Source organism: Pipistrellus kuhlii, unplaced genomic scaffold (assembly GCF_014108245.1).
Source record: "Pipistrellus kuhlii isolate mPipKuh1 unplaced genomic scaffold, mPipKuh1.p scaffold_m20_p_2, whole genome shotgun sequence".
NCBI lineage: Eukaryota > Metazoa > Chordata > Mammalia > Chiroptera > Vespertilionidae > Pipistrellus > Pipistrellus kuhlii.
This window is the reverse complement of record NW_023425515.1, coordinates 25,727,382-25,740,484: the sequence shown is the minus strand read 5'-3', so window position 1 is coordinate 25,740,484 and position 13,103 is coordinate 25,727,382.

Sequence of the window (13,103 nt, the reverse complement as noted above, 5' to 3'; positions counted from 1 at the left end):
GTGTCTGCTGTTCGAAGAAACCTTGTTAAGGAGAAGGAACATATTGGGTAGGATGGCTGGGAATGAAGAAAAAGCTGTTTGCTTCTAAGGAGGGGCCAGAGCCCAGATTACCAAGTCTATGAAGGCAAAGCTTGGCTGGCAGCCTGGATTAGAATAGATTGTTGAGTGGTCCTGAATAAGAGGGTAGAATGGAAACCAGGGCTTCCGGTCCACTTCTGGTGAGTGCCTTGACTGCTGTAGGTTAAATGGACCTGTCAGTATAAGGGATGGCAGAGACAAGGTCCAGCCCTAAGAGAGGGCAGTGACAGTAATGAGTTGGGAGGTTGCTGCTCTCAGCCAACCAGATTGGGTTCAGTCCTCGGCCAGGATAGCACGTCGGTAAGACAGACTCAGCACACAGGGTGAGAGCCAAATGTTCAAAACATGTCCAGAAGCTGAAATCCACTTGAAGCACATTTTTGATTCTGGATATGGTAATAGCCACCCACCCTCAGGCCATTGTCTTTTTGTTTTTAAATATATTTTATTGATTTTTTACAGAGAGGAAGGGAGAGGGACAGAGAGTTAGAAACATTGATCAGCTGCCTCCTGCACACCTCCTACTGGGAATGTGCCCACAACCAAGGTACATGCCCTTCACCAGAATTGAACCTGAGACCATTCTGTCCGCAGGCAGATACTCTATCAACTGAGCCAAACCAGTTAGGGGAAAGGAGTTAGTTAGTGGCCTTATACTATCTTAAGCCCAACCTGTGGAGGGTTCAGAGCTGGCCAGGCTATAACTGACAGGACAGATGAAGGCAATGCTTTAGTTGTTTACTGTTGCACAACAAACTATCCCAAATGCAGTGGTGTAAAGCGATAATTATGCTATTATGTTCACAGGAATTCAGACGGGACAGAAAAAGGTGGCTTGTCTCTGCTCCACAATATCTGGGACTCAGCTGGCGAGACTCAAATGATCAGAAGAAACTCAAACAGCTGAGAGCTGGAACCATCCATGACTTTTCCAGTCACTTGCCTGTTACCTGGGCTAGGATAACTCAAAGCATGGGCTCTGTGGGGCCCGCTGGCTGGAGAACCTACATGAGGTCTTTCTGTGTCGTATGGGCTTCTCACAATGTGGCTATTGCATTCTGAGATAGGGGACACATGGTAGCATTCCAAGAACAAATGTTCCAAGACACTTAGGCAGAAGCTGCATGGGCTTTTATGGCCCAGCCTTGGGACTTGCACACATCACTCCTATTCTCTCCTATTGATCGAAGCAGTCACACGTCTGCCTAGATTTATGGAAAGGAGACATAGACACTACTTCTTGATGAGGAAAAAAAAATCTCAGAACCTTGGGACCTTTAAAAACTTCCACCAAGAGAAAATGAGACCAAGACAAAGCACATCAACTACACATAAATATTAACCAATATTTGAATAACCTACTTTGTTTTTAAAAAAATTATTGAAGACTTATGCACTATGGGGATACGAAGCTAAGGCACAATCATCAGAGAGTTTACAGTCCACGGGAGAAGATAGATGAACGTACATTATTATAACTGAAGATCAAATGAGGAAAGTTAGTCAAGAGAGATGGTGTAAAAGTGCTGAAGTAGCCTATAAAAAGGATTAATTAGTATAGTAGAGAGGCTGTTATCTAGGGGAAAGTATATGGAATTACAAAAAATATGAATTTGATCCCCCCTTCACTATTTCTTAGATTGAACTATCTGACTTTTGGAGGATGGGTAAAAAATCAGTCAAGTATCAGTAATTTTATATGGTTCAACCTATTACTAGCTAGGCCACACTGAACAAGTCACTTAACTTCTAGGAACATTAGTTTCTTCCCCTCAACAATGAGGCTAGAAATATCATGAGGTTACTTAGAAAATAAGGTAGTGCTTAACGAAGTAATTACTTAAGAAATTATTGTTGTTGTTCTGTAATTATTATTACTATAATTAAGGAAAGTGTTAGAAAGAAGTCTGAATCTGAGATGATATTTGAAAACTGACCGTAATATTTATGGCCAGATAAGGGAGATGGGATGAGAGATTTTAGACTAACCAGAAACATGTGATTCTACTCAAAAGTGACATTTGGTTTTACATTTATTTTGGGACAAGGAATTTCTTTTGAATAAAAAATATCAAGAAAAGATATTGAAACTGAAACTCACTAATAGCAAACCACCAGAGATATTTTCAAATCTAGATACCCCAGTTTTTTTATGGACTAAATAATCTACAACCCTCTCTTATCAAATAACTGAAGCATTCTGCTAATACATGTTCTTGAAAGAAAGAAAGTTCTTGGGGCTGATCACAGAAGGGTTAAAAATCCTGGCAGCCTTTACTTAGGGAGCTAATAGCTTTGAGAACCCAGAGCTCAAGTGTGAAAACTTGCATGGAATCAGGCCATAAAGTTCTGGTCCAACATGCGTTGGGCAGTGAGAACAGGTACACTTGTGTGAAACTAGATCTCAATGAGTTGCACCATTGGTCTAGAAAATTATCAGGTTACCATAAAAAGAGATAACAAGGAAGATTCTTTCTCATCTGGCCTCTGGATTAAAAAGAAAGAAGTCTCCCCTGACAATTCTTCCCAATAGGCCCATTATTACTCATGTCTGGGGTTCTACTTACACTTCCTCCATGGTTAAAAAAACCCCAGATTGATACATAAATTAAAAAAACGATGATAACCCTAGGATATGGAATAAAAACAAGTGTAAAACCACTCTGGAAAAATAAGTCTTCAAGTAATTTTAAACATGATCCCTCAGATAATATCTTGCTAAAGGCGAACTAACAATTTAAATTCAAAAATAAGGAAAAACAATTTATCTGAGCAATGGGCAGTAGATGCAATAAGTAGCAGAATTAAATCTTTAGAAATTTCAGATAATAGAACTGTCATGAAAAGAAATATGATTACAATGTTTAAAAACAACGTTGAGGCTGAAAATAAGGTAACAAGGCAGTGTGAAAAAATAATGGAAATTAAAAATATATAATAAAGATAAAAATGTACAAATGACAGAAATGAAAAAAAATCATAATTGAGATAGAAAAAAAAAATAACAGGCTAAATAGCTAATTAAGCAGAGCCAAATAGAGAATTAGAGAACTTACATATTTAAAAAAATATATTTTTATTGATTTCAGAGAAGAAGAGAGATAGAAACATCAGTGATTAGAGAGAATCATCGATCGGCTGCCTCCTCTGCTGGGGATCAAGCCCGCAACTCAGGCATGTGCTCCTGTCCAGAATCCAACACGGGATACTGCAGTCTGCAGGCTGACGCTCTATTCACTGAGCCAAACCAGATAGGGCAGAGGACTTAAGTTGATCTGAAGAAACTATTCAGAATTAAACACAGAGATAAAGAGATAGAATTTATGAGAGGCCAAAAAACATGGAAGATAGCACAATAGGATTCTCCATATGTCTAATCAGAGAGCAAGAAAGAGTGAATTGAGAGGCTGAAGGAGAGGCACTATAAAAAAAACAAACAAAACAATTGCTGAGCATTTTCTAACATGGTTGAAAAATAGAAATCCTTTTTTTTAGAAAGAGCTACTAGTTCTTAGCACGATGTGGTTTAGCACTGGAGGACAAGAAGAGTTGGATACAAATAACCCTCGAGAAATTTGCAGCGCATTAAGAGAGACCATAGATACACACAACCAACATGTAAGGAAGAGATGCCATCTGGGTGGTGTTGCGGACACTGCTTCCAGTTGAGAGAAGCATATCAGAAGTTTACTGGAGGAGGTGATGTTTGTCTTGGATCGCCAACGACAGGTGGACTGAACATGTGAGAGGAAGTGTAATCCATTCTGCACACCTCTGCCTGCTTAATCTTCCTAAGGCTCAGTTCTGATAATGCCTCCCAGCCCCATTCAAAATCTTCAAGCTCTCTCAATTATTCTCAAGATAAAGCCCCAAATATTTGCCTTTCATTCAAAGTCTCCCGTGGCATGTGCCGCACCTGTCTTTACAAACCTATTTCTCATAACGCCTCTTCTTGAAGCCCATAACCCAGGCAGCCTGGGATTCTTCACACTTCTGGTGCAGACCTCATGCTTTCCCACCTTTCTTGCTGTTTCCCCTCCACACTCCCCATAGCTAGAATGCCTTTGAATAAAAGGTAACATTTGGGGTGTTATATTGAAAACAGCTAAGGGATCTTGAAGATTCTGAGTAGGAGAATGATATTATCAGAACTGTGTTTTAGGAAGATATGTTGGACCACTCAGGTAGCACACGGAGCACCAGTTTGCCCATTTAGTGTGACGAGGAAACCTGCATGAATATTGATTCTGTAGAGATTTTGGACACACATGTTGTGGAAAGCTTAGCATAAAATGCAAACAACAGAAAAAGAGGCATGCCAATGGCATTCACTATTTTGGTTTCTCTGCATTGGCGCTTCCACTGTGGGCAGAAGTGAAGCCGTCTCCTGCAGCCCAGAGAATGCCAATGTCCTGATGAGTCCAGCATATGCAGTTTTAGAGAGTTTCAGTTCAATGCCAACTAGCTAAGTGAAAACCTGGATATGAGCTGGATTTCTGCCCATAGGCTATTACCTCTAGATGGGTATAAGCCAAGAGCAATTTTAGAATTATTGTTCAGTTTTTCTATGCAACAGAAAGTTCTTCAGTTTTGAAGAGTATTTTTCAAGAGTGTTTATAGAGTTGATTTGGATTTTTTTTTTGGTGTTATAACTCAGTACAATTGTATTTTCTGAAACATTTGAAGTCCAAATCCTAACATAAGTCAGGCTTCGACATGAGTCTCCAAGTAGATAATTCAGCAGATTGGTTCCCGGTTTCTTCACTGCACAATTGATTCTCTGTACAGAAGTTGTTTCTCTCCCAGTCTCCAAACTATGCTTCCTTGTCTTAACCTTTGAAAATGGACTGCTTATAAAACATTTGCTTAGGGACATGTGTCACGATTTAAAAAAAATAGAGCTTTACCTTTGTAGGTATGTTTCTGGGTAAAGTGAGCATAAATCAGGTTTTTGTAAGTCAAATCATATTTTAAATGTCCCAGGGGAACTCATTATTTAATAAAATAGCATGGAGCGAATAATCACATTGTGATGTGGCTTTTCATAAAGCAGGGCACACCTGTATCACACTCTGTCATAGCTATGGGACTTCACTCTACAGTAAGCTTGAAGGTAGCCAGGTCTGCCTTGGACCCAAGTCAAGGGAATTAAGTTACTGAGCATGGACGATCTTGTTACAAAGGTAGTCTCCTTTATAAACTGTCTCAGCAGGGGTCCTGTAGTTTGTGCTTAAAAAAGATATAAAAAATCTGCCAGATCCATAAGTTTAAAAGTACAGTGAGCCAATTAGTTTGCTTTGATAATCTATATATTTTCTTAAGTCAACCATAATCATTTGTTTGATTAAATAATGTGAAAGTACTACACGTGTAAATTTCACAAATCTTTTATTTCCTGGCTGGGATCTAAACTCAACCAACGTTATGTATTAAAAGTAAGGTTGGCAACTGCATTAATGTAAAGCAAAACTTAAAAACACTATTTAACAAACAAAAAAGTCATGTAAGAAAGATAAATATAAATGCATATTTAAAAGAAAGAGCATTTACTGATCCCATTAAAAACCACTCCCCCTGCCCTGACTGGTTTGACTCAGTGGATAGAGCATTGGCTTGTGGACTGAAAGGTCCCAGATTTCATTCTGGTCAAGGGCCTGTACCTTGGTTGCTGGCACATCCCCAGTAGGGGGTATGCAGGAGGCAGCTGATTGACGTTTCTCTCTCATTGATGTTCCCAATTCTCTATTCCTCTCCATTCCTCTCTCTAAAAAATCAATAAAATATATTTAAAAAAATAAAAAACCACTCCCCCAGCCAATATTGCTATTATAAGTGATTAGAGCTCTCACACTGAAGGATTTTGGTTCCATTCCTGGTCCTGGTTGGGGTGAGTGCAGAGACAACTAATCAATGTGGCAATCTCTCTCTCTCTCTCTCTCTCTCTCTCTCTCTCTCTCTCTCTCTCTCTCTCTCTCTCTCTCTCTCTCTGTCTCTCTCTCTCTCTCTCTTCCCCCTCCCTCCCTCCCTTCTACAAATCAGTGAAAAAAATATGCTGGGTTGGACATTAAAAAACAAACAAACAAAAGCCTACTTTCTCTTTGAACAGTTTCTGTGGTTTTCCCAGGGAGAGAATATGCTAACATGGATACATTAGACATCATCAAATTATAACTTTGTGTATATTACCCAGAAAGATAACAATCAGATGGCCAGGGGAAGAGCGATGTTTCTGTCAGTTTCTCAGTGGCCTGCACCATGTGGCTCAGGTCCTGTTGCCTCATGTGGGGAGGTGGTCAGGACCCTGCCTACATGGAATGAGGTGGGTATGACCCTGACTCATGCTGAGAATAGGCACCAGCACACAAGAATCCCTTAAAAATATGTAACAAATTTCAATCATAGACACAATGGTGCCCATTCAAACTGCAATGTTGTTCTTGTTGTTTTTAAATTTTTATTGATTTCAGAAAGGAAGGGAGAGGGAGAGAGATAGAAAAATCAATGATGAGAGAGAATCATTGAGTGGCCTCTATTGGGGATTGAGCCCACAACCTGGGCATGTGCTCTTGGCCAGAATAGAACCCGGGACCTTTCAGTCCACAGGCCGACACATTACCCACTGAGCCAAACCAGCTAGGGCTCAAATTGCAATGTCCCCATCACACCTCTGCTGCTGCCACTGCTGGCAGCTCAAGCCTCAGACAGCCCTAGTTACCTGAGCCTCAGGTGGTTCTGGGTGGCTAGGCAGCTGCCATCCTAGGCTTGCCTGCACCTCCGGCTGGCCCTGGGCAGCTGGAGGTCTGAGGGGACTGGGGGACTCCAGAGGCAGGCGGGCTGGTGGGGCTGAGGGGACTGGGCACTTCCATCTTGTGGCTGTGGGTGCAGCCATCTTTGAGAGTGGAGCAGTCAATTAGCATATTCCCTCTTTATTGGCTGTGGGTGCTGCCATCTTTGTGATGGTGTGAGGATCAACTAGCATAATCCCTCTTCATTAGATAGGAGATGGTGCCCCAAAAATATATACACACATACTTTGTTTTCTGTTTTTAAACTTCCTTAAAAAAAAATCTTTATTGCTGAAAGTATTATAGATGTCTCCTTTGTTTGTTTCAGTATTTTTTTTTTCACTGACCCCCTCCACTTCGTACCCTCCCTCCCGGGCCTTCATCACTCTATTGTCTGTGTCCATGAGTTATGCATATATGAATATAAGTTCCCAGGTTAAAATAAGTAAAAGGCAGTGTTTATTAGAATACCATTGATTTTCAAAATTGAGCTATCAGCTATTAAAGTATATATATATATATGTATATATATATATATATATATATATATATATATATATATATATCTATCTCAAAGGCCTCAGGCTTCAGTTTTTTGAATGAACAGTCTGTCTGTTGAGTAAGGGAAAAAGTATATACAATGGGAGTGGAAAGGGCAGTGTCTATGGCCCCTCATTACCACCCACTCCACATACAATATAAGCCTTTTCATTATGCCCAATTACAGAATGTTAGAGCTTGGAACTCTGAATAGTTTTGTTTATTAAATTTCTATTAATGTAGCAGGCACCACTTATGAAGCATTTTGTACATATTATCTGTAATCTTCACAACAATTCTTCAAGATATACATAATCATTTTCATCCTACAGAGGAGAAAATGGGGGCTCAGAGACCTTCAGTAACTTGCCTAAGGTTACACAACTGGTAAAAGGCAGGACTGGAATTTGAACTCCAAAGGCCTGACTCTTAAGGTCTTTCAATTCCATCTTGCTGTCCTAGAGTTTAGCTCATGTAGGAAGGCCCTAAAATCTGAACACTGCCCTCTTTTCCTCGGTCTGGCAATCATGGCTTCCAAAGGAGTTACAGGACCTTCCGTGGTATGTGTCCTTTTTGCAGAACCTGAAAAGGGTTCACTTAATTTTTAGTTTACAAAAGCTAGCCTTGAACTGCTGTAGACACCAACTGTCAGTTACAGACCCCTTAGACTGCTGACAGTCTCCAGGCTTCAGGCCTTACTCCCTGAGTCACAAAATTAGAATATGCAGATGTCAAATAGTTCCCCCCCTCCCCCCCCAGTCCCAGACTAAGAACCCCTTCCCTATAGAATTCTACAGAGGAGAGAACTAGGCCCTACCCTTCCATGCAAAGGGCTTTACATGTGACTGTGTTCCAGATCCAGAATGTCTGGTGTGTAATGAATTCAGAACCGTTCAGAGAGAGACAACAACCAACATAGTAGGTGCCCAGTGATATAAAGCATTGTGCTAGCCTGGGTGAGGGAAAAGGAGGGATGAGAAAAAAAGGTAACTTCAGCTTTACAGCTCACAAAGCATATTATTTATTTATTAATTGTGTTAATCCTCATCCAAGGATATGTTTATTGATTTTAGAGAGAGGGGAGGGGGTAAAGAGAGAGAGAGAGAGAGAGAGAGAGAGAAACATTGGGATGTGAGAAGCATCGATCTGTTGCCTCCAGTATGTGCCCTGACTTGGGATTGAACCTGCAACCTATGTATATGTTCAGACCGGGATTTGAACTGGAAGCATGTTGGTGTACAGGCCAATGCTCCAACCAGCTGAGTCCCACCAGCCAGGGCCAACAAGCATTTTTAATGCATTAATCACATGGGGGAAGGAATGACTATGCCACAATGGAAAAACAAAGCTTAGAGGAGATAAGGTGTGGTTTCTTTCAAGAAGCCTTCAGTTGAGAGGGGAAGGAAGATGTAGAAACAAGGAAGTCCAATGTAAGGAGGGAAAAATAAGTGTCATAGACTTGACAGCAAAATATTGGGGGCGGGGAACAGTGTATGTGTGTGTGTGGGGTGGTGGTGGTGGTGGCCGGGGGGTTGTCAATCAGACCAGGATCCAGGAAGGCCTCCCTGGTGGCTTTGGCCTCTGTACTGGGCAGTCAGGGGAAGAAGGGGAAAGAGCTTCTGCTAGGGGCCAGAGGAGGCGCAGCTTTTCAATGGATATGTTCATGGACTCCACCCTCTCCTGTGACCAAGGAAGAAAGCAGGATTTGAAATGAGGTTCAATCAGGAGGTATCCTGATCTAAGACAGAACAAAGAAAATCTGGCCAGGCATAATCTAAAAAATTTAAATTTATTTATTGGAGGGGGGGGGGAAGAAGCTGTTGTTTCACTTATGCATTCATTGGTTGGTTGTTGCATGTGCCCAACAGGATGGCGCGTTGAAACAATGCTCTAACCAAGTGAGCTACCGGGCCAGGGCGCCAGGCATATGCGAGAGCAGTGCCTCTCCAATTTTAATGTTCAACAATCACCTGTTAATATGCCAATTTTGATTTAGTCCGTCTGGGCTAGGACTTGAGATTCTATATTTCTAACGAAGCGCTGGCAATGCTTGATGTTGCTGGTCTGCCAGCCACACTTGGAGGAGCCCCCGCTTTACCTGTGAGCGTGTTAGAAACACAGAGCCCGCATTTGAAACAAGAGCCCTGCTGTGTGTGTGGGAGAGAGTGTGTGTGTGTGTGTGTGTGTGTGTGTGTGTGTGGTGTTCATATGCAAATTTAGCTTTGAGAAGCACCCTTCTTTTTTGAATGTATTTGTTGCGCAGCAGGGACCCATGGAGGTCCACACTGCTCAGGGCATCGCCCATCAGCAGTCTGTCTGGTTTCTCTCCGGAGCTCCTGTTCCTGGCAGAGAGATTTTTGCGCCCCGTGAAAGCTGTACCTCCGAGATCCCAAAGCCAGTAGCACAACTCCGGGAGTTGATCGCCTCGTAATCTTCCTCGCTGGGTTCCTTCCCGCCCCAGCCCGCGCTTCCCCGGGGCGCTCCAGCTGTTTCCCACCCCCGCGCCCAGGCGGCTACTGTGCACAGCTGGAGCCTGTGCAGCGGCGGGAGCGCCGGCGGCTGCGGCGGCGGGGGTGGCCAGGCGGGGGCGCCGCAGACCAGGCTGTGCGGGGAGGACGCCTTCCTGAGGCGGGAGAGGGCCGGCCGGAGCGGCTGGGCCGCTGGCAGGCAGGCAGGCAGGCAGGCGCGAGCTCCGCGTCTGGTGCCAAGCAGCGCGGCCCCGGCGCGGCCCCGCATTCCCACTCGGCGGGGGCGGCGGCCCGCTACCTGGGAGGCGGCGCGCATCACCCGACCTGCGTCTCCTAAACCCGCGGTGACATGGTTTCCAGCCTCCGGGGCCCGTCATCGGCCCGACCTTGTCCCTAAAGGAACTGCTGATTACAATCCCCGAGCTGGGCCAGGGCCTCGGGGAGCCTAGATTTTTTTTTTTAAGTCGACTATTTAATATCATTATCATGATGATTAAAAGCCAGCTCTCTCTCTCTCTCTCTCTCCTCCCACCCGCCCCCTTCCCATATATACACTTAGGAGGTTGGGCGGTGGGGGTGTGTCGAACGACCAGAGGGTGGGAAACAGGGTTGTAAAAACCCAACGATTTGCTAAGAGATCCGGGGCCCCGAAACGCAGTTTTAGAAAGCAGGGAGTTTTGCACCAGGGAGGAGAGAAGACAAGTGGGCAGAAAACACGCGGCCGCCAACCCCCATCCTAGTCGTCCCCCTCATCCCCCCATCCCCGCCGCGCGTGCTCGCCGGAGCAGCCTGGTCCCCGGGCGCCTCTCCCTCCCGGGCCGCGCGCGGCGCAGGCAGCGCGGGGATTTCGCAGGAAGAGGAGGCCGGCAGCCTGGGTACCGCGGACCCCGCAGGGGCACCCGCGCCGCCAGCGCCCCCTGCGGCGGGCGACGCTCCTTCCCCCTCCCCGAGCCTCGCCGCGGGCCGGCCGGCCCCAGCCCCGCGCAGCCTCCTCGCCGGGGTTTGCAGCGCGAATGTCCCCGCCGGTTTCCCTTTCCGAGCAAAGCGCGTTTTGTAAAGTGAACCCCTCCACGCAGCCACCTCCGCTGCTTGCGGGGATGTGGGCACTTCCCCTCTGCGTAGGCGCATGAGTGTGTGTGTTTTTTCCCCCCGGGAATGTCAGACTACACGGACAGTCTTCACATGTATGAAAAGCCTACGTGTCTGTCTGGAGGCTTATCGGGTTTGTCCAAACTTCGTGCGTGCGTGTGTGTGTGTGTGTGTGTGTGTGTGTGTGTGTGTGTAGGTGCGTGTGTGTGCGCGCTCCTGTCTGCACCCTCCTCTCGCCCGCCCAGCCCCGCCCGCGCAGGGCGAAGTAGTCCTATATAGCGATGATAAATATCCCTGTTGATCACTTGATTGATTACCTCCCTGAAAGGTCACGCGGGCTCGCAGTAATTTCCTTTTGCCTAAGGCTCCCTTTTCACTTTTACTCCGGCGCGACAGCTCCGAGTACACGGGGATCTTTGAGTTTGTATTTTAACCCCTCCGTGCAACCCCTCCCGAAAACAATGCAGACAAGAAAAAAAAAAAAAACACACACGAATAAAATCAACTCGAGACCTTTTAGCTCCCTCGCAGCCGCCCTCCCCAATCTCGCCCCTTTCTTTCCTTTGGCCCCTGCCCCCTTCCTAGGTCCGGCTCCCTCTCCCCAACTCAAATGTATTCTGGACACTATTTAATAGATGAGGGGTCTTGCAAGTAAATGCAGGCGTCCCTTGGGTCTGCATTTCATGTCTGTGGCGCTCTCTCTTTCTCTCCCGCGGACTAAAAATTCGGATTTAAACCACTAGACAAGCTATTAATTTAGCTAGACTACCCAGGGTCCTGAACCCAATTAATTTCTAATAATTATAGCCCAAGGGGGCTAGATAGATCTCCCTGCCTCTTTCTTTTATTGCCACTCCACGCCACCGGGGTCAGCGTATAATAATAAAGTGTATATTTTGAAAGCGATCTGAGAACAGTGAGTTATTGCAATGAATGAAAATTGTTTCCATTTTGGCTAATTGAGCCGGTGGCCGAAAGCTAGAGCTCTGAGACTAAATAAAGAGGACTGTTTCATTTCAACATGAAGAAAAACCCCTGCCTCCCTCTGGTCACCCAGCGAGAGAGAGTTTAATTTCTTAACAGCCAACCTGAAACCCAGCGTTGGGTAAACAGCACTAATAATTGCATTACAATGATTAAATCAATCTTGCCGGTAGCCGGGAGAATATAGGTTTGCGATTGAATAGCAAGATGTAAAAGTTCACTGCACAAAGACAATAGGCCGAGAAATACCTCCATCAAAGAATTCAAACTTTCTTCCAAAGACACTGTGGGGTTGGTCCAATTATAATACAAGGAAAGGGAAATTTCCTGTTGCGTGCAAACCTTCCCGAGAAGTCGGTTCTCTGTCGCTGGCAGCCTTCGTTCCAGACACGCAGTTGGGGAAGGGGTGAACGTGTACTCTTCTCATCTTCAAAGACTCATCTCCCTTCCAGCTCCCACCTCCATCTCCCTGCTCTTGCCCAACGATAACAATCCCTTCACAAAAACCAGAAAGCAAGGGGGGAAAAAATGACAGTCATAAAACAAGCAAAATCCACCCAGCCCCTACGCTCACCCACTTTCTAAGGGGCAGTGCTTCCCGGGTGCCCGCTTCCGTGGAAGGAAAGGCAATTAGATGCTAGGACCCCGGCTGCTGCCCCTCCAGGAAACGAATTTCGGGAGGAGAGGGGAAGGCGGGCCGTGGGGGGCGGGCTGCTCAGCCAGACTTGTTGGAGGCCTCTTGTTCTCTTGGGCCGGCGACAGCTTAGACGCCTGGTCGTCGGAGGCTGGCTGGCTGGCTGTCGGAAACCCCAGGGGCCAGCTGAAGGGAAAGTCACCTGCTTGGGTCTCACGGCTGAGACCGGGGACAGGTGGAACTGACGGGGTCCAGGCACCTGGGAGAGTGGGGACCCGCCGGGGTTGGCACGCGGGGGCCGCCGCGCTGCAGAGGCGAGCTCGGTCCACAGCTGCCGGGCATTTGCTCCATCAGGTTAAACACACTTGAACTAGCAACTGAGCTCTTGTATTAACCCTCGCTTAGGGGAGAAAGCAAAGGATAAAGAAAGAGAACGAGAGAGAGAGAGAGAGAGAGAGAGAGAGAGAGAGAGAGAGAGAGAGAGAGAGAGAGAGAGAGAGAGAGAGGAGAAGGAAAAGAAACCCA